Source organism: Neophocaena asiaeorientalis, unplaced genomic scaffold, assembly GCF_003031525.2.
Source record: "Neophocaena asiaeorientalis asiaeorientalis breed wild unplaced genomic scaffold, Neophocaena_asiaeorientalis_V1.1 scaffold134, whole genome shotgun sequence".
In the NCBI taxonomy this organism is placed as follows: domain Eukaryota; kingdom Metazoa; phylum Chordata; class Mammalia; order Artiodactyla; family Phocoenidae; genus Neophocaena; species Neophocaena asiaeorientalis.
In genome coordinates, this window is record NW_020185339.1 from 31,142,563 (window position 1) to 31,161,298 (window position 18,736).

Below are 18,736 nucleotides of genomic sequence, written 5' to 3' on the forward strand. Positions count from 1 at the left end.
GAGGGCGCGGGGGGGGGGGGCCCGCGTGCCCCAAAAAAAAAAAAAAAAAAAGGAGAGAGACCAGAATTCCTGAATCCCTGGCATGGAAGGATGACTCTATCTCCCCTCTTTTACTGGAACATACATGCCCAAAGGGATATAACAGCCATCACACTGTTTGTCCCTCAGCCTCCTTGTGATTTACAGGTAACACTCAGGCCCACAGAGTTGAAGCCACTTGACCTTGATTACATAGCTAGTAAGAGAGGTCTCCTTCCTACTTACTCACCAGGGTCCTTTCCCTGACATTGCACTGCTCCCTTGCATGTTTCATCCCAGAGCAACTGGAACAGACTCCCTCACTCATTCAACCAAAATGTACTGAGAACCTGCTAGCAAGCTAAGCCCCAGGTGGAAGGTCAATTCTCATCGGCTAAAAAATGTTCCTCTCTCCCCTCAATGGGAAAAAAAAAAGACCAAAAGTGAAAATGTACAGGCTCCTAGGTAAGGACAAGCCTAAGACAGCCTTTAAGGTTAGACAGACCTGGATGTGTAGTCTGTCTCTACACTTTGCTAATGTGTGACATTGGGCTTCTCAGTCCTCTTCCGTAAAACTGTGCAAATTCCTCAGAGGCGTGAGAATTAAATGAGATAGCACTTTTTTTTTTTTTTAATAACTTAGTGTCTGGACATAGCAAGGGGATGAATAAGCGGTAAGCAGTTAGCACTACTAGTGACTAAATCGGGCTGGGAGCAGAAGTACTTTTGTCCGTTTTCCTTCACTCTCCCATCAGGTGGCCTCAGAACACTCACCTCCTGCCTCCTGAACCGCATCAGCGCAGTTACAGGTCAGTTACAAGCGGCCTTGCGAGAACTCACTTAGTGGGTTCTGTTTGCAGGGCTTCCTAATTCTTTCTCTCTCTCTCTGAGGCTTTCTCACTAAACCATGGCTTTTAAATTCCTTAGAATCTATGAGTCATCCACCAGTCCAAACTTGCACACCTTCCTGCAAGTAAAACTTCAGAACCTTACCTAATAAATGTATAGTTAATTGTAAGATATCAGATTAAGATGAGAATTGCTAAACTGAAAAGCAGAAAGAAGTGTATTGAGAGTTTCCCGCATACAACCTTTATCTGTTGTCTCTGTAATTCCTTTAAGCCATAACAATGCGAGGCGCTACGTGAAAAGAGACACGGGATCCCGAGCCTCTCAGCTAGGACTCCCACAGGACTTAGGATAAGTGCTGTTAAACACAGAGTGACGGGCATGGACACACCAAGGCAGTTAGGGCTATATAAAGACAAGCCCGTCGGGCTCCCCTGGTGGCGTAGTGGTTGAGAGTCCGCCTGCCGATGCAGGGGACACGGGTTCGTGCCCCGGTCCGGGAAGATCCCACATGCCGCGGAGCGGCTGGGCCCGTGAGCCATGGCCGCTGAGCCTGCGTGTCCGGAGCCTGTGCTCCGCAACGGGAGAGGCCACAGCCACAGTGAGAGGCCCGCGTACCGTAAAAAAAAAACAAAAAACAGGTGCGTCAATGTTCAGGAAGGGGAACATCTGTAAGACACAGGGGTTAGCAGAATGACGGTCAAGAGTGAAGCAAGATAGCACCTGTTTGGAAAGGCTTCAAGGAAAAGAGTTCTGAAGGGCAGTGGGGTGACAGGCACACGTCAGAGTTGACAAGAGGTGGCAAAGCGGAGATGGCAGGAGATAACAGAAAAAGTGACCTCTTGGGAGCAGAGAGCAAAAGTGAGGGAATTTGCAAAACTTTTCCAGGACACCTTGATACCCACATAGTCACAGAGAACCAGAGAGCTGAATAAGTCTGATTAGAAGCAGACATAATTATGTTGCCCACTTTTCCCCCTTACGTGTTCATCTGTATTAATCAAGCAATGAATTCGCTTTCTACTTATTTATCACAAGTGGGAATGTGAATGCCTCAAAGTCAAACAAATAACTTCAAAACCCCAGAAGTGAATTGTTAGCCCCACATGGATCACTGAAAAGCAGAAACATCTAGGAAGAATGGTAGAATTTTTTTAACTACAGAACTACCTATAATTTAAAAATAAATAAATAAATTTCTAGAAATGATTTTGTTGACATGTCTTGCCACATATGATTGCAAGTTTTTAATGACTGGAAGGTTTACAGTTTTGCTTTTTAAACACTGATGTCTAATCCAGCAGCACCGTGCTGTCACTGGAGACTTTTATAAATACTCGTTCACTAAGCTGGTCATGCTCTTGTCTCAGGTCATAAGACTCACACGCATATCCCTTTCAGGAAACCTTGATCTGATCCTCCACGAAGGCCCCGTGGGCCACGTGGGTGACAATTTATATAGTAAAATAATATCTCCTTTAATGCGCACATTCGAGGTGACAAGCGCTATTCTAGTACCTTCCTCATCATCTCCAATCCTTGATTAAGGAATCTCACCCTGTAATAAAGCGGATGTCCTTGCAGATGAGAAAACTCATCTTCGAGACGAGCATTTTCGGGCTTCGCGAAGAGACAGTGTTCCCAAGTTACATAATTAATAAGCTCACTGAAAGGAGACTACAGTCCAGCTCTCCCTAATTCCACATGGAGGTGCTGGGGGAATCCTACACAAGAATCAGACAGATTACACGAAGAAATCTCTTAAACCTATACTTTAAATTAAAAAACAAACCCCAGAATGAAAACAACTATCTTTGTAGACCTGTAAATAGTTTTTCAAATAGCAAATTAAGGGCCCAGCAAATAAGCTCCAACAGTCCCCCCACAAGATTGGAACCAGACTCTGAAGGCCACTAAGAGCCCTTCCCCCACCCCACCCCCTGAGTAAAGGAGGTCAGATTTCTCCAGGCGCCCCAATGCCTCCATCCCATCCGCGTGCCAGGAGCTCTGCAGTCCAGGTCTGACACCAGAGGTTGAAAATAACTGCAGTCTGAACTCTCGCTTCATTGCCACTGGCAGCCAGAATCAATGTTACGAGTCAAGACAATCCCATAGGAAACAATCCGTAATGTCCTGCAGACACCTGCCACTCAGAAAGATGGATTTCGTGCATCACCTCCCCCCATCCCCGCCACCTTGCCCCTCCCCCACACCGTTCGGCTGGCAGTGGGGAGGCGCCTGGGGGCGGAAAGGAGCCGCCAACCTCAACACCCGCCTGGCCTCCCAGGACCCCGCTGGCCCCGCTGGCTCCTCGTTCTTGGGCCCCGGGAGAAAGCCTGGCCCGCGCGCAGGAATAACATCAGCCTCCACGGAGGCAGCAGCGGGGAAAGGCCAGTGTGTTCAACTTGTTGTTTCTGGAACGGTGAGCCAGTCTGGACCTCAGGAACCGGGAGGCCACCTGGGGACTGGCAGAGTGCCCTTGCTGAAACGGAGCTGCCTCTCCTGGGTCCTGCGTGCCTTCCAGGGTGACGCCCACTGCTCCTGCACCCCTCATTTTCTTCCCTGAACCTCCGAAAAAACACAACCACAACCCTGGGAATTCACTGTGACCACAACGCCCTGAAAATGACATTTCTAGCTCAGCTGGACAATCCCAGCAATGCCACAGTCGTTAAGAAGGTGTAGGTGAAGGGGCTGGGTGGGGCATGAAGCAATGAAAATGTGCCTGTATCATGTGAGACAGGAGACTGGCCAGGAGATACAGCACAGCCTAGACGACACCAAAGTAATGCTGATCACAACAGAAAGAAATTAAAAATCTAGAAGAAAGCGGGGGCGGGACTTAAAAACACGGCGCCCTTCTTAAAGAAGGCGCAGCTGCAGAATTCACATCAATCATATTTTCCAACACAGAAAATGTTTATCCGGCTGCAAATTTATTTGGAACTCCAATATCATTCTATAGCCCCTCTTTCCAAATACCCTTCTTCTATTACTTTTTTTACTAGATTTTTTAAAAACGTTGATAAATCATCTTTCTGAATCTCTCCCTCTGTCCCAGCTTGAATCTCTAGGAAACATAATAGCAGTAATAATAAAGTCAAATATAAAGGAGAGGACCAAAAAAAAGGAAGGTCTTTAGATCTGAATTCTGATTTCAGAATTCCCTTTTGAAGCATACTTTCTTTCTAACCTGCCTTTATGAACACATGCTCAATAGTGGCTTAATGACCCCTTTCGCTAGGAAGCATGCAGATTTTCAGGACCCACAGGCCTCCCCTTTCTACTGCACTTGCATTGCTTTGGTTTATTCCCGCCTTACTTTTTGCCTCTCACAGCGACTGGCAGCTACTGCTCTCCAGTGCTCCAGGCTCACCTTCTCCAAGCCACCCTCCACTCTGCTACACAAGTAGCATCCTAAATTTTAAATCTCTTTGTGTCCTCCTTAAGATTTTTCGGTGGCTACCCATGACCTAGAGCAGAGGTTCTTAATAGTTTTGGGACATTTGATTAGAGCTTTGGTCACTTTTTTTCACTCCTTGAAAGCGAATCACTCAGGGTAAATAATAAATCTTGAGTTAAGCATCCTTGATCTAGAGCAGAGGTCTCCAAAGTGGTGTGCATGCACCCCCAGGGGTACATTACGTGATCCATGGTGGTACAGAAAAAGCAATATTAGCAATTTTGTATTTATATATTCTTCATCTTTAACAAAACTAAAAAGAATATAATTAGGAAGTCATTTCAATGTATACTAATATCGAATGTATAAAATGACACTGGGGCCCTTGCCCTGTCTGTCTTTCACCTAACACATCTAAGGTTCTCTAAAGGAGAAAGGGAATTCCACAAACAAGGGGCAATGCTGCATCCTCATTCATTTCTTCACCTTCAGTGTATGGTCATGATTTGCATTCTACAGGCTATAAGATGCCATTGATGGTTAGGTTATAAAATTGAGTCCTTCATAAAGTAGATTCTTTGTAATTCTTTTAAGTAAGATGAAAAATTTTACACCCATACCAGTCTGCTAGTTATTTTGTATCCAAATACTCAAAAAGAGCTATCCAACTACAAGATGACTTGCATGTTTTTCTTTTGCAAATGACAAGGCTCCCAAGTTGTCTGACCTTTCCTGTGAGGACTAGTGGCTGCCAGGATTATGCAGATATTTTCAGAAAAATAAATATGCTTAACAGATCTCTTTAAGGTAAAGATGACATTTTAATGGTGAATGAGAAAGTAACTGTGTTTCTAAATTAATTTGCTGTTTTGAAAATGGGTGTGGTAGGCAGCCTCTGAGATTCCCCTCTCGCCCCTTCCCATCCTTTCCTCCTGGTATTCATGCTCTTGGGTCATCCCTCTCCCCTTGAGTGTGGGCTGGACCTCGGGACTCACTTCTAAGAAAGAGAATATAGCAAGGTTACCTCTGAGATTGTTACAAAAAGACTGTGAATTCCGTCTTATGCTCTCTTTATGGAGAAGCCCACCAGCAAGGAAGTACTGTCTCTGCAATAGCCAGTGAGGACCCAAGCGAGGCGTGCCAACAGGCATGTGAGTAAACCTGGAAGCAGATTCACCCCCAACCCAGCCTTGAGCTGACTGGAGGACTGGCCAGCACCTCAGCTGCAGCCCTGAGGCAAAAGAACACAGCAAAGCCACTCCCAGATTCCTGACCACAGAAACCATGAGATAATAGATGTCTGCTGTTTTAAACCACTAATTTTAGGGATACTTTGTTACACAGCAATAGATAACTCATGCATTTGGGGAAAGTTTCCCCATCATTATTGAATTGATGGCTAAAATCATGTGAATGTGTTCCCTTTAAAAGAAAACAAACAAACAAAAAACCTCTCCCATCTAAACATTAAAAAAAAAAAATTAGAAACCGAATTTCCTAGCCTATTTTAAAATATCCCAGATAAAGGTTATCAATGTGTTTGAACCAACTGCTAAAAATACAAAAATGCAACACATTCCAAAGAGTTTGCAAGATTGACTGATTGACATCAGGGAAGATGAAAAGTTATATATTTCTTTAATTTATTTATTTTATTTATTTATTTTTGGCTGTGTTGGGTCTTCGTTGCTGAGCACGGGCTTTCTCGAGTTGCGGTGAACAGGGGCTACTCTCCATTGCGGTGCACGGGCTTCTCATTGCGGTGGCTTCTCTTGTTGCGGAGCACGGGCTCTAGGCATGCGGGCTTCAGTAGTTGTGGTGCATGGGCTCAGTAGTTGTGGCTTGTGGGCTCTAGAGCGCAGGCTCAGTAGTTGTGGCACACGGACTTAGTTGCTCTGCGGCATGTGGGATCTTCTCGGACCAGGACTCAAACCTGTGTCCCCTGCATTGGCAGGCGGATTCTGAACCACTGCACCACCAAGGAAGCCCATGAAAAGTTATTAATTAAATTTCAAGAACAACCTAAGCATAGTGCTTGAGATTGAAAAAAATAGTGTCACGATTTGGTTAATCATGCCAAACAAACACTTCTTCAGTTGAAACTCTGCCTCTTTGTGAAGTATCTTGTTTTGATTAAAACTAAAAATTATAAGACAGGAACAAAGACACAGACTTACTAGAGAACGGACTTGAGGATATGGGGAGGGGGAAGGGTGAGCTGTGACAAAGCGAGAGAGAGGCATGGACATATATACACTACCAAATGACGTAAGGTAGATAGCTAGTGGGAAGCAGCCGCATAGCACGGGGAGATCAGCTCAGTGCTTTGTGACCGCCTGGAGGGGTGGGATAGGGAGGGTGGAGAAAATAAAGTATCATTTATTCCAGAAACAAAATTTAAAAAAAAAACAACTAAAAATTAAACTGAACTTAGAGCCAGTCCTTTAAATTACCCTAACACAAAGTATTTAACCAAAGTTTTCAAAAATATATAACATTTTCAAGCCCATTGCTCATGCTAATATTTAATAATATTTTTGTGGGAGCAAAAGTTTAAAATATTGTCTATATAATCTTACCTCTGTGTATTTTGTAAGGTACATAACAAGCTAGTATGAGAGTTCATGTATATAAGTAACTAAATGTCCATATAAATTATTAAAGAGCTACCTATTTGAAGAGTACATGCTCAAGTTACTTTTACTCATAAGTATATGCAGTTGAAACAGTTTATACACACCTGACCTCAAAGATAAGTCCAAGTGCTTTCCCTTAGCTTCCACAGCTTCCACCTATCTTTCTAGTTCTGCACTTAGAGCCACTTGAAATTCTCAAGACCCTCTTGAGTGCGCTTAGAAGGGATCCTCCCCGTGGAACCTTTCTTCTAGCACCACCCCCACCCGGCTGCCGTGTCCACTGAAGAACTCCTACTCATATTTCAATGCTCAGCTTACTTGTCAACTGTTCCATGCATTTCCTTGTCCCCTTCCTCTCCCTCCACCTCCCAGTGCCCTCACAGTACTTCTGTAATTCCTTTATTACAGGACTTACCACACTGTGGTATATTTTAAGGATTTGTTTGTTTTTCATCTACCCTTCCCAAACTGAGGGCTTCCTACAAAATTTACTCAGTAGATGAATGTACAGATGGACTCATTTTTTCAGATCATTTTTCTCATGGCTCAAAGTCTAAAAAGGTGAGAAGAGACTCTTCCTTCGTCTCAGCTTGGCTAGATATCTGGAAACTTCACCACCAAAATTTAATTTAATAAAATGTTTAAATAATTTGTTTCAAAAAAATTGAAAAATTGATTTAAGGACCAGAGCCAGCATTTTTGAGCAGATTTCTTATAATATTGAGTAAGCCAGTGTTGTCTGCCTCGGGTTAAATCCACTTCTGCCGCTTGGGCACATTAAGTATCCTCATTGTGTCTCAGTTTCCTCTTCTAGTAAATGGAGAAAATAATAATTTGTGCATATAGGTATGGCACAGAGTAAAAGTTCGATAAGCGTTGGTTATTATCCTGTTGCCTTCGTGCAGAGATATTCAGCAAATGAGTAATAAGTGCTAAATAAATTCCCAGAGTGGACCTCCCCTGCACCTACCCCTGTGAATAGATGTATTCACCCACAGAGAGAAGCACCTTCAGGGCAGGGCTCTGTCTACTTTTATTTTCATTGTTGTAACCCCAGTGCCTGGCATAAAGTAGGTACTCATTTAATGTTTGTTGATTTATTTCAAAATTCCCCGTACATTCCTGCCTTGTACAGATTTGAATTCACATTGTAGTTCAGACCACCCTTTGGAAAGCATTCTCAGGGTAGCTATTGTCAGAAGCAGGATGTGGGGAAACAGTTAACGTGGCTAATGTTGCAGGAAAAGCCGAGAAAGAGACACAGGAGGAAATGACAGTTCAATAGGGCATAAAAGTCTATCAGTAATGTAGTGGGAAACGATTCACAAATGCAGTATTTACACACAAGTACAAAATGTTCCAGTGACTTCAGAAAGTTAAAAGGTTTATTTAAAAACAAACAAACGACAACCTTGACAAATTCTAACACAGAATAAGAACTTTTTAAAATCAAATCAATTCTGCTGTCAGAATTCTTTCAGTTACAAGAGACTGACAGAAGGATAACTGATATAAGATTTATAAAGGAATTTTGTGGGCTCACATAAATGACAAACTCATCAGGTGAGTCTGTCAATCTATTTATTCCTTTCTCTATGCATTCACACGTCCATCTCTCTGACTCCCGATCTGTCTAGCTTTTGATCATCTCTTACTGCGGGCAAGTGTTCTCCATTTGGCAGAGGAATAAAAGGGCAAAACTGCCAACAACTCCAGGCATACATCATCCCAGTTCATTAGCCAGAGGTGGGAATTACCTTTTCCCTCTTGGTTCCATGTAGGGTGAGAAGGGTTGCTGGGTAAGCTGAACAAGATCTGTCTACCACATCCACAAAGGAAAAACCACTCCAAATTCTGCTAGTTCAACACACAAACCACTTGCCACCTTCACATTCCCTGGCAGTGCTAGTGAATAACTTTTCTATGATATCCTAGCACATATTTTTTCATTTGACATTTCATCATAAGCATTTTACCTGTTACTACATAGACTTTATAATGATCAGTTTTAAGGGTCGATATAACATTTAATTAAGTCATTATGTAGTAATTTACTTATCATTTCCTTAATGATTAATATTTCTGCAATTCCCAACTGTTGCTGTAATTTAAAAATAGAGTAATTATTCTCTTCTTACCTATAGCATATTAGTTTAAAAAAAAATTTCCTTAAGATACTTCCCAGAAATTGGATTAATGAGTGAAGCGGTAAGAACAGTTACATAGTTCTAGTTCTTAAGATACATAACCAAATGTATGTTTAAAAAGTTGAACCAATTTTCCGTGTATTCAGTGATGTGTACATGCCCAGCATCACCATGTGATACGGAGTATCACGTGCAGATAAACTTTCATGAAGTCATGGTGCCTGAACATTCTCACCAGTTCACAATGTCTTCATTAATCCTACGACATTTATAGCCTAACTTTCTCACTTGAGGAAACATACATGAGATTACCTAGCACAGTACGTAGCACATAATAGGCCCTAAAAGTTACGTAAAGCTGCAACAGAATCTGTTATATTCCCATTTATCGTTCTAGGGAAGACCACCTTTTGAAATGAGGGCTTTGATCACACAAAATACAGAACAAAGATAAGCAAAAATAAATCTGTGGGTTCATTTCTACACAAAACTATGCAGAAGAAGGAGTACTTAACCTTTTTATCTGCCGACTCCCTTGAGCTTCTCTTACCTGTTTTGGCAAACAATCAAATAAATCTGAAGGTGTTATTCTCATAGAAGCACAATGCAATTAGGTCTTTCTCTAATAGTTTGTTTTATTTTGTTTTGTTTTTAAGATTAAACATGCCCACCGTTGCTCAATGTTGTGTGTCAAAACCCTGGATGCGTCAGAGTGACCTCTGGAAGCCCAGGTCATTTTTTTTATGCAGTTGTCTGGGCCCCATCCCCAATCCTCCCATTTAGAATCCCCACAGGTAGAGCCGGGTATTTGTAACTTTTTAAATCTCTGTAGGTGATTCTGACACAGAGCCAGGATTGGGGAAGAAAATAAATCAGCCAGGAATGAGGCATCAGTATTAATGTCAGTTCTTCAATTTAAATTGAGAATACACTTGATTGGGGGTTTTTCCTGATACCTTTCCCCTGTCTCATGGTTCCATGGGGTGGGAGTACCACCCCCTTCTCTGAGCCCACCTCCCACAGACCCTCTGCCCACCCTGCGGACCAGCCTCCTGCCCATCCTGCTTCCCACAGGAGGCTGTGGTTCTTTAGGTTGCCAGTGCCTGCACCTGGGGACATCCGCCCAGAGCCCGACTGAAGGGCCAGTGGGTGCCCTGCACTAAAAGATCCAGGCCACATTCTCCAGAACCCACCTGGGTCATTCTCCCAATCTCCCAGTTCCCAACTCAGCCAGGAAAAGGGGTGCTATCTCTTGGGCTCCCTCAAACCCTGTGAGGAGTTGTCTATTTATGCATTTCATCTTCCTTCCTAGACCACATGCTTGTTGAGGACAAGCTGACACATCTCCCGTATGGTTCGTAAGGCACAGAGCCTGGCACCTAACAGACGTCGGATAAATGTGCAGTGAACAGGGCGTGAGGGGAGGTGTGACATCCACTCCACACCCGCTGTGTGCCAAACAGTATGTGAGGTCTTTACCTGATCTCATGCTACCTGCATCACAGCCCTGGGAGGTAGGATTTAATATTCCCGATTTGCAGGCAAGAATAGAAATTGTCATCAAATGGAGTCCATTCTGTCTGAGAATATTTATAGGCAAGAACATGACGAAGTGAGAATTTATTCCCCTTTTTCTACGTACTGCCTAGTTCTCTTGAGATGATTTGCTCTCAGCACACAATTAAAAGTCCACAGATTCCTGATATAACAGACATATAGTTATCTAGAGATGTGTGCTCTTGGTTAGAAATTATCAAATTGATTAGCTTTAACCCAGACAAGTGCCCTTTCTCTTTCTACATTGTTCATTATCATGAGATCTTGGTATTTCGAATAGGATTATGCCATTTGGGCTGGGCATTTAAGATTTCCCTAAGGGCCAAGGCTGACTAATTTTCAGGTAATGAGCTTTAATGTCTAAGGAAAGAGACATCCTGAATCACCTTCTGAACCTGTGCTGTGGATCTGCTGTAATACTCAGTATCCGTCATTCTAGAACCTTACATAATTGATCTTATGACTTGAAATTGAATCACTTTCCAGGCTTCTTCCAAAGTAGTTGCCCTCCTGAACTGTAATCTATTACAGCTACACTTAGCCAGGCAGATGAAGAAAAAGAAAATGATCATTCCTGGTGCTTCCACCTTCACTGAGGAACCTTTGAAGTCACTCTGAGCCCCCTTTACCCTCAAGGGCAGAGCAAACTTTTCCCCAGCCTGAAAAATTACTGAGAGTGAGAATCAGAGGAAAGGGAGATCCTTCCACAGACCCAGGGATTCAGGTCTTTAGTTCTCCAAGGGCTCTGAGCCACCACCCTGAGGAATGACCTGAGTTATACAAACCCTTGTGCACATCACCAGGGAGAGAATTCATATCAGCACGCAATATCAGTGTGCAAAGTGTAGTAATATTCATTAAGCCATACCCCACTCATTCAAAATTTGAGATCGTCAAACCTGAAAACAGAGGCTCAGTGAGGTTGAGTGACTTGCCAGAAATCACACAGCTCTCAAGTAGCAGAACTGTGGTTTGAAGGTAATTCTCCAGAACTTAAGTTCAGTGTTTTGCTTACTAACGAGTACTGCCCTTACGGGGAAGGGAAAGCTGAAATGTGACTTTATGCTAAAATAATTTATCACCTAAAAAATAGCATAACAGAGGATGTGTAGAGATGAGGGTAGACAGAAAGATACATGGTTTTCCTACTTAAAAAGAGATTGTTAGGGGCTTCCCTGGTGGCACAGTGATTAAGAATCCACCTGCCAATGCAGGGGACCCAGGTTCGGGCCCTGATCCGGGAAGATCCAACATGCCGTGGAGCAACTAAGCCCGTGTGCCTAGACCCTGTGCTCCGCAACAAGAGAAGCCACCGCAGTGAGAAGCCTGCACACCACAACGAAGAGTAGCCCCCCACTCGCTGCAACTAGAGAAAGCCCACGCACAGCAACTAAGACCCAATGCAGCCAAAAATAAATAAATAAAATAAATAAATTTTAAAAAAGAGAGAGAGAGATTGTTAGGAATGAGGAAGAAATAGGAGGTTAGAATTAAGTCCACTCTTCAATATGCCAGCTGGATAATGGGAGTTAGTTGATTGCTATGACCTTCAAATTTTCTCATCTATGGACCTACTCACAAGGACCTACTCACAGGGTTATTATAAGATGTAAATGAAATAATACAGATAAGCTGGCTGAAACTGAGGTACTCAATAAACATTACTTCTCTTCCTTGAAACAGATGTAAGTTAACCATCATTCTTATCCATTCATTAGAGAGTCCTCCCAAGGACTCTTAAATAATGGTTTTCTTGGCCTGTTATTGTGTTTCTTTATTTGTTTAACTATTTATTTTCTGCCTCTTCCCATTAGGAGGCAAGTTCCGAGAGGACAAATCCATTTCTGTCCTGTTCCCCTCATCTGTCCCCCAGACCACTTTTTTTCTCCCATACAATACAGAAAATCATATGCAGTAACTCACCGATGTCTAATACTTGAAGACTTTGGTTACTGCCAAAAACATACGAATAGAGATAAATGCAAATTACCCCACTCCAAGAAAAAGAGAAATTAGAAATTTACAGAGTACATTTTCCCAACCCTACGCAGGAATTAAGGAGTCTATTTTCAACTCATAATGTCGTTCTGATGTACACAAGGGCTAAATACAGAATAAACTTCAACAAGCCACAAAAGCACCTACATCTCTCTACAGACTCTTATCTTTGAGTAAAAATAAACTGAAGCATGTGCCGCTTGTGTTAAAAAAAATTCTGGGCAGTTCACCAAAGCCAAATTGGGGGAAATTACTGTAATGTCAGGTTCCTTGACGGGCATATGCATCATGGTACCACACGTAGGCTTGGAGTCCAAACATCCCTGAGTTGGAATCCCGACTCTCCTGTTTACCAACTGCGACAACTTGGGTTATTTACTTAAATCTCTCTGAGCCAGTTTCCTCATTTTTTTTTTTTTTTTTTTTTTTTTTTGCGGTACGCGGGCCTCTCACTGTTGTGGCCTCTCCCGTTGCGGAGCACAGGCTCCGGACGCGCAGGCTCAGCGGCCATGGCTCACGGGCCCAGCCGCTCCGCGGCATGTGGGATCTTCCCGGACCGGGGCACGCACCCGTGTCCCCTGCATCGGCAGGCGGACTCTCAACCACTGCGCCACCAGGGAAGCCCCAGTTTCCTCATTCTTAAATACAGATAATAATATCTGCCCCCTCACAGTCTTGTTAAGGAGAATAATGAGACGATGTATGCAAAGCACTTAGCGCAGAGCAGGAAAAGCACAGGAAACCTGAGGAGCAGCGTTCCCACCCTTCGAGCTGCTCTCGTGCCCCAATTTCCAAACAACCCACGTGCCCTCCTCCACTTGTACCCTATTCACATTATATTCCATCCCTTTCGTCCCCTCCTCCAAATTGGCCTCTAGGCACAGACTCAGTTAATCCCCCAATCCACGATGATCAATAAAATTATCTTTAAAGGGAATACCCTCAAGCCATAGGTTTCTGTAGACAATTCCTTCAGTACCAAAAGAAGTTTGTACTTTGAACTTTGTACCGTGTACTCTGAAAAGATATGAATAAACATACATCAGGGATGACCTCTCTGATACCACTAAATAACTCAAACAGGTCAAATGTATAAAAAGAAAGCTTGCTTTGTTTTACTAAAAGAAGAAATGGTGTCACTGATAAGAGGTAGCTAATATTCAACATGAACCTCCTAGACTCAACCCAAGGGAATTGTTCTCTGTGGCATTTTTCCTCTCTGGTTGCCCTTAACATTCTTCATAAATAATATTTGACAAGAAAAATACCTCAATAGTAAAACTATTTAAAAATCTAACTATCTCCAAATATGTACGTCTTATGTTTGCTACTGTTTAATTTTCCATGATTTCACTGTCCAGTAATTCAGGGAGGAAAACTGATGCTTTAAAACATCAATTACCAGGTACCTGCCTCGACAAAATAACCAGATAATTACCAAAATCTTGACTCTGCGTAGAGCTGGGTAGGTAAGTATGACAGTATGTAACACACCAGAATTTGCTGCTAAATGAGATTTAAATATTATCAACAAACCATGATTGAGTACCTATTCTGTTTAGATAAAAATATTGTGCTATAGTGACACCAAATCAGAGACTACGAAGGCCCTGTTAAATACTATTCTACTAAACTCTAGAGAGCCCCAAGCCTGTACAGTAGAGTGGCCCATCAGAACAGAGGAAAAACAGAATCAAAGTCAAAAGAACAGACCTGAGCCCTGGAGCAAACCCTCTGTGACAGGGAGGCCTTGAACAAATTTAACCTCGAGTTGAGCCCTTAATCTTCTCAGCTATTAAAATTAGAATAAACATTATGTCCCTTATTTATTTCAGAAGGTTGGGGTGCTTGAATGAAACTTTAAATAGGAAAGAATTTTGTAAAATATTCTCTAAAACACAAGTAATTTTGTTTGAAATGCTTGAGTGAACCAAAGTCCTGAGTCATGTTCAAATGCTACAGTATAGGGTCTTAACCTGAGAAACGCTGATGGACCATCGTCACCGCCAACAGGGTATGCAAAACTATGAGTATATCTGCACGTGGACTTTTTTTTTTGGGTGGAGGGGCTATAGTTTTCATGAGTTTCTCCAAAGGACCTTTTGTTCCTCTCTTCTTTCACGCCCCACCCCCCAAATTAAATATCATCATTCTAAAATAATTTGGTATCTTGACTGAACTGTGATCACATATTTTTGTAAATCAAATATCCACTTCTAATGTATATAAGTTCAGATTTCCATTTTTGGATTCTTTTCATAAAGGTGTCATGTACATTTGGAAAAATTTAAGGTTAGAAGGAAAATGTGGCCCTAAACTGGTTGGTGGCAATGCTTCCATGCAAACAGGGGTGGGATAAAACCGTTTCTTCATATCCCTTCCCATCTTAAAGACTTAGTTACCTTGTTTGCCATTTATTTGAACTGATCCTTATGAATGAATCACCTTAGAAATATTCTTGGTCCTGAAATAATAAGGACATAATACAAACTCTTTATATAATGATGTTCATCCACAGTGTTATTTATAACATCAAAATATTGGGGGAAAATACTCTAAGTATTCAATAAGTGATAGTATATCCTAGGATGGAATACCATGCAACATGTTCTAAAGTGATGCTTTCAAAAGATTTTTAAGAACGTGGTAAATGTTAACACTAATAAAGTAAGCTTAATACAAAAGGAACAACATTATATGAAAAGTATAATTGTGTTGTAAAATTACATGTAATATGTATATATTCACATAGTACATATTTTATTATAGCCTGAAAGCATATATACCAAACACTAATAGTGGTTATCTCTAGGTGGTGGGATTATGGATTATCTTTATCTTACTTTTAATTTTCCTTTCCTTTTGTTGTCAGTTTTCCTTTTCTAGTTTGTTGCTGTTATCTTATTTTTCTTCAAAACAAAAATACTTTTTTATTCCTGATTATAAAAACAACTGTAAAATATTTAGGTAGTACAGAAAGACACCAATTAAAAAGCAACAATCACTAGAAAACCTCCCAATGGCAGACACCACTGTTAACATTTTGATGCAGTCCTTCTGAGTTTATTTCTACATGTTCCCCTACACACACACACACACACACACACACACACACATACACACACACACACTACAAAAAGAGAATCAAACTTACCTGTTCTTCATAGTCTGTTTTCTTTTAAACTAACAGACTTTATTAGAGCAATTTTAGGTTTACAGAAACAATGCACGGAAAGTACAGAGAGTTCATATACACTCATTCCTCCCCACACACACCCATTCCCCCTGCAATTAACATCTTGCATTGGTGCGGTATATTTGTTACAACTGATGAAACAACATTGATATATTAACTAAAGTTTACATTAGGGTTCACTCTTTTATGGTTTTACCAAATGCATAGTGTCATGAATCCACCATTAGAGTATCATACAGAATAGTTTCACTATCCTAAGAGTCCCCTGTGCTCCACCAACTCATCTCTCCCTCACTTTTCCCACAGCCCCCAGCAACCACTGATCTTTTCTGTCTCCATGGTTTTGCCTTTTTCAGAATGTCATATAGATGAAATCATACAGCATGTAGCTTTTCAGATTAGTTTCTTTCATTTAGCAATATGCATTAAAGTTTCCTCTGTGTCTTTCCTGTCTTTTTTAAGACATGATAGCTCTTTTTATTTAAATTGCTGAATAATATTCCCTTGTCTGGATATACTACAGTTAACGTATCTATTCATCTACTGAAAGACATCTTGGCTGCTTCCATTTTTTTGGCGACTATGAATAATACTGCTATAGATAGGCATGCGTAGGTTTTTATGCAGACGTAAGTTTTCAACTCCTTTGGATAGATACCTAGACGTGTGATTGCCGGGTCATATGATAAGCCCATGTTTAGCTTTGTAAAAACCTGCCAAACTGTCTTCTAAAATGACTGTTGTAGTCTGCTTTGTTTTTTTGGTGGGGGGGGTTGGGAATTTATTAATTTACTTATTTATTTCGGCTGGTTGGGTCTTCATTTCTGTGCGAGGGCTTTCTCTAGTTGCGGCGAGCGGGGACCCCTCTTCATCGCGGTGCGCGGGCCTCTCACTAACGCGGCCTCTCTTGTTGCGGAGCATAGGCTCCAGACGCGCAGGCTCAGTTGTGGCTCACCAGCCCAGTTGCTCCGTGGCATGTGGGATCCTCCCAGACCAGGGCTCGAACCCACGTCCCCTGCATTAGCAGGCAGATTCTCAACCACTGCGCCACCAGGGAAGCCCTGTAGTCTGCTTTTTAATCAAAAATTTATTACAGACGACTTTCCATATAAATAAATAATAATTGCATAGTATTCTATGCTCTGTATATACTGTAGCTTATTTAACCATTCGTCTATTAATAGACATCAAGGTCATTTCCAATTTTTTACTATTGCAAATGATGCTGAGATAAACATCATCATACATATGTCTTTGATCACTTGTTTAATTATATCTGGGCAAAAAAATCTAAGAAAATTTATAAGGCATGAACATATTTAGTTCTGAAGGAAGACTATACAAATTTACTCTCCAATTAGGAGTAAATGAGAATGCTGTTTCCCCTTTTTCTCTCATAATTAATCCTCCTCAACCTTACCAACCCAACAGCTTACAAATTTCATCTCAATGTGTTTCAGCTTACCTTTCTTTGATTCTTTGATTACTCAAGAAGTTAAACATCTTTTCACTTTTATTGGATATTTTGAACTCTTTCTTCGTGAATTGTGTTCATTTTCTTTTTACTTTTGCTGTTGGAGTATGCAAAAAAATATTTTTGCTTTCTAAAACTCTTTATATACCTCATTTCTGCTTTCCAATAGGCAGTTTATTAGAATATGTACTACCAATTTAAGCACTCCTAAGAGCAAGGGGAAAGAAACATTATCACATTAAATGTATATACTAATTTCAGGAAGGATGAACAAAAGAAAATAAGGAAATTCAGTGTTTCTGTGATGTGTGTTCTTTTTCCAAAAAAAATGTAACTTTTGTGGGTGGGGATTTTGAATTTTTTGGTTTATTCTGTTTTGTTTTTGCCACACTAAACTTTTATATGGTGAACTCTGTGGACCTTCTATTTTGTTTTCTGACCTTGTGATCGTGTTTTAGCAGGCTTTCTCTAGTCAAAGAGCATTAAAAAAAAATTTTACTTAAATATTCATCTAGCAGTTTAATGTATGTTTTTCAACACTGAAGTCTTTTATCCATTTGTAATTTTTGTCTGTATAAGGTAGAATGTCAACTTATTTTTTTCCAAATGGCTTGCAAGTTATTCTAGTACCGTTTATAAACAGTTGATCCTTTTTAGCCACTTTATCATACATTAAATCTTCATACATATTTGGGCAAATTCCTGAACTCAGTACTTTGTTTCATTTTTTTTCCGTGGCTCTTTGAAGCTAAGACCACACTGTTTTAATTACTGTAGATTTTAATATCTCAGATAATCTCATGACTCACCTCCTGCAGGTATTTACTCAAATACCACCTTTTCTGTGAGATCCTTCCCAAGCACCCTATTTACAACTGCAGCTTCCCTCTACCCTCACCCCTGCCCTGCACCCCACCACTATGGAGCCTCTGCTTTATTCTTCTCCTTAGCACACATCACCGTCTGACATCCTATGTATTTTACTTAGCCATTTGCATATTGCCTGTATCTCTAAACTAAGTTCCATGCAATGATGTTTCACAAGAACAAGGATTTTATACTCTTGTATTCACTTTTGTGCCTGGAACGCTGCCAAGCACAGAATTGATTCTCAAAAAAATTTGTTGAATGAAAGACTATCCGGTTGACAGAAACATACTACATACAACCATTACCCCTTTTCTGAGAATTCACTAGTTCTTTTTATACAACCATTCTTCCATGAAATAGAGTATTGAGTTGACCAGGTTGATTGGCCTAATGTTGAATAAATAGATTATTTTAGGAAGAATTGACAACTGTACAGCCTTGAATACTTCCAAGTAAGATCCAGTTATTTTTTCAAGTCTTCTTTTATGTCCCTCAGTGTAGTTTGATGATTTTCTTTGTAAAGACATAATGAATTTCATATTAATACTGTTCCTAGTCATTCTGTGATGTTTTTGTCATTATTCATTC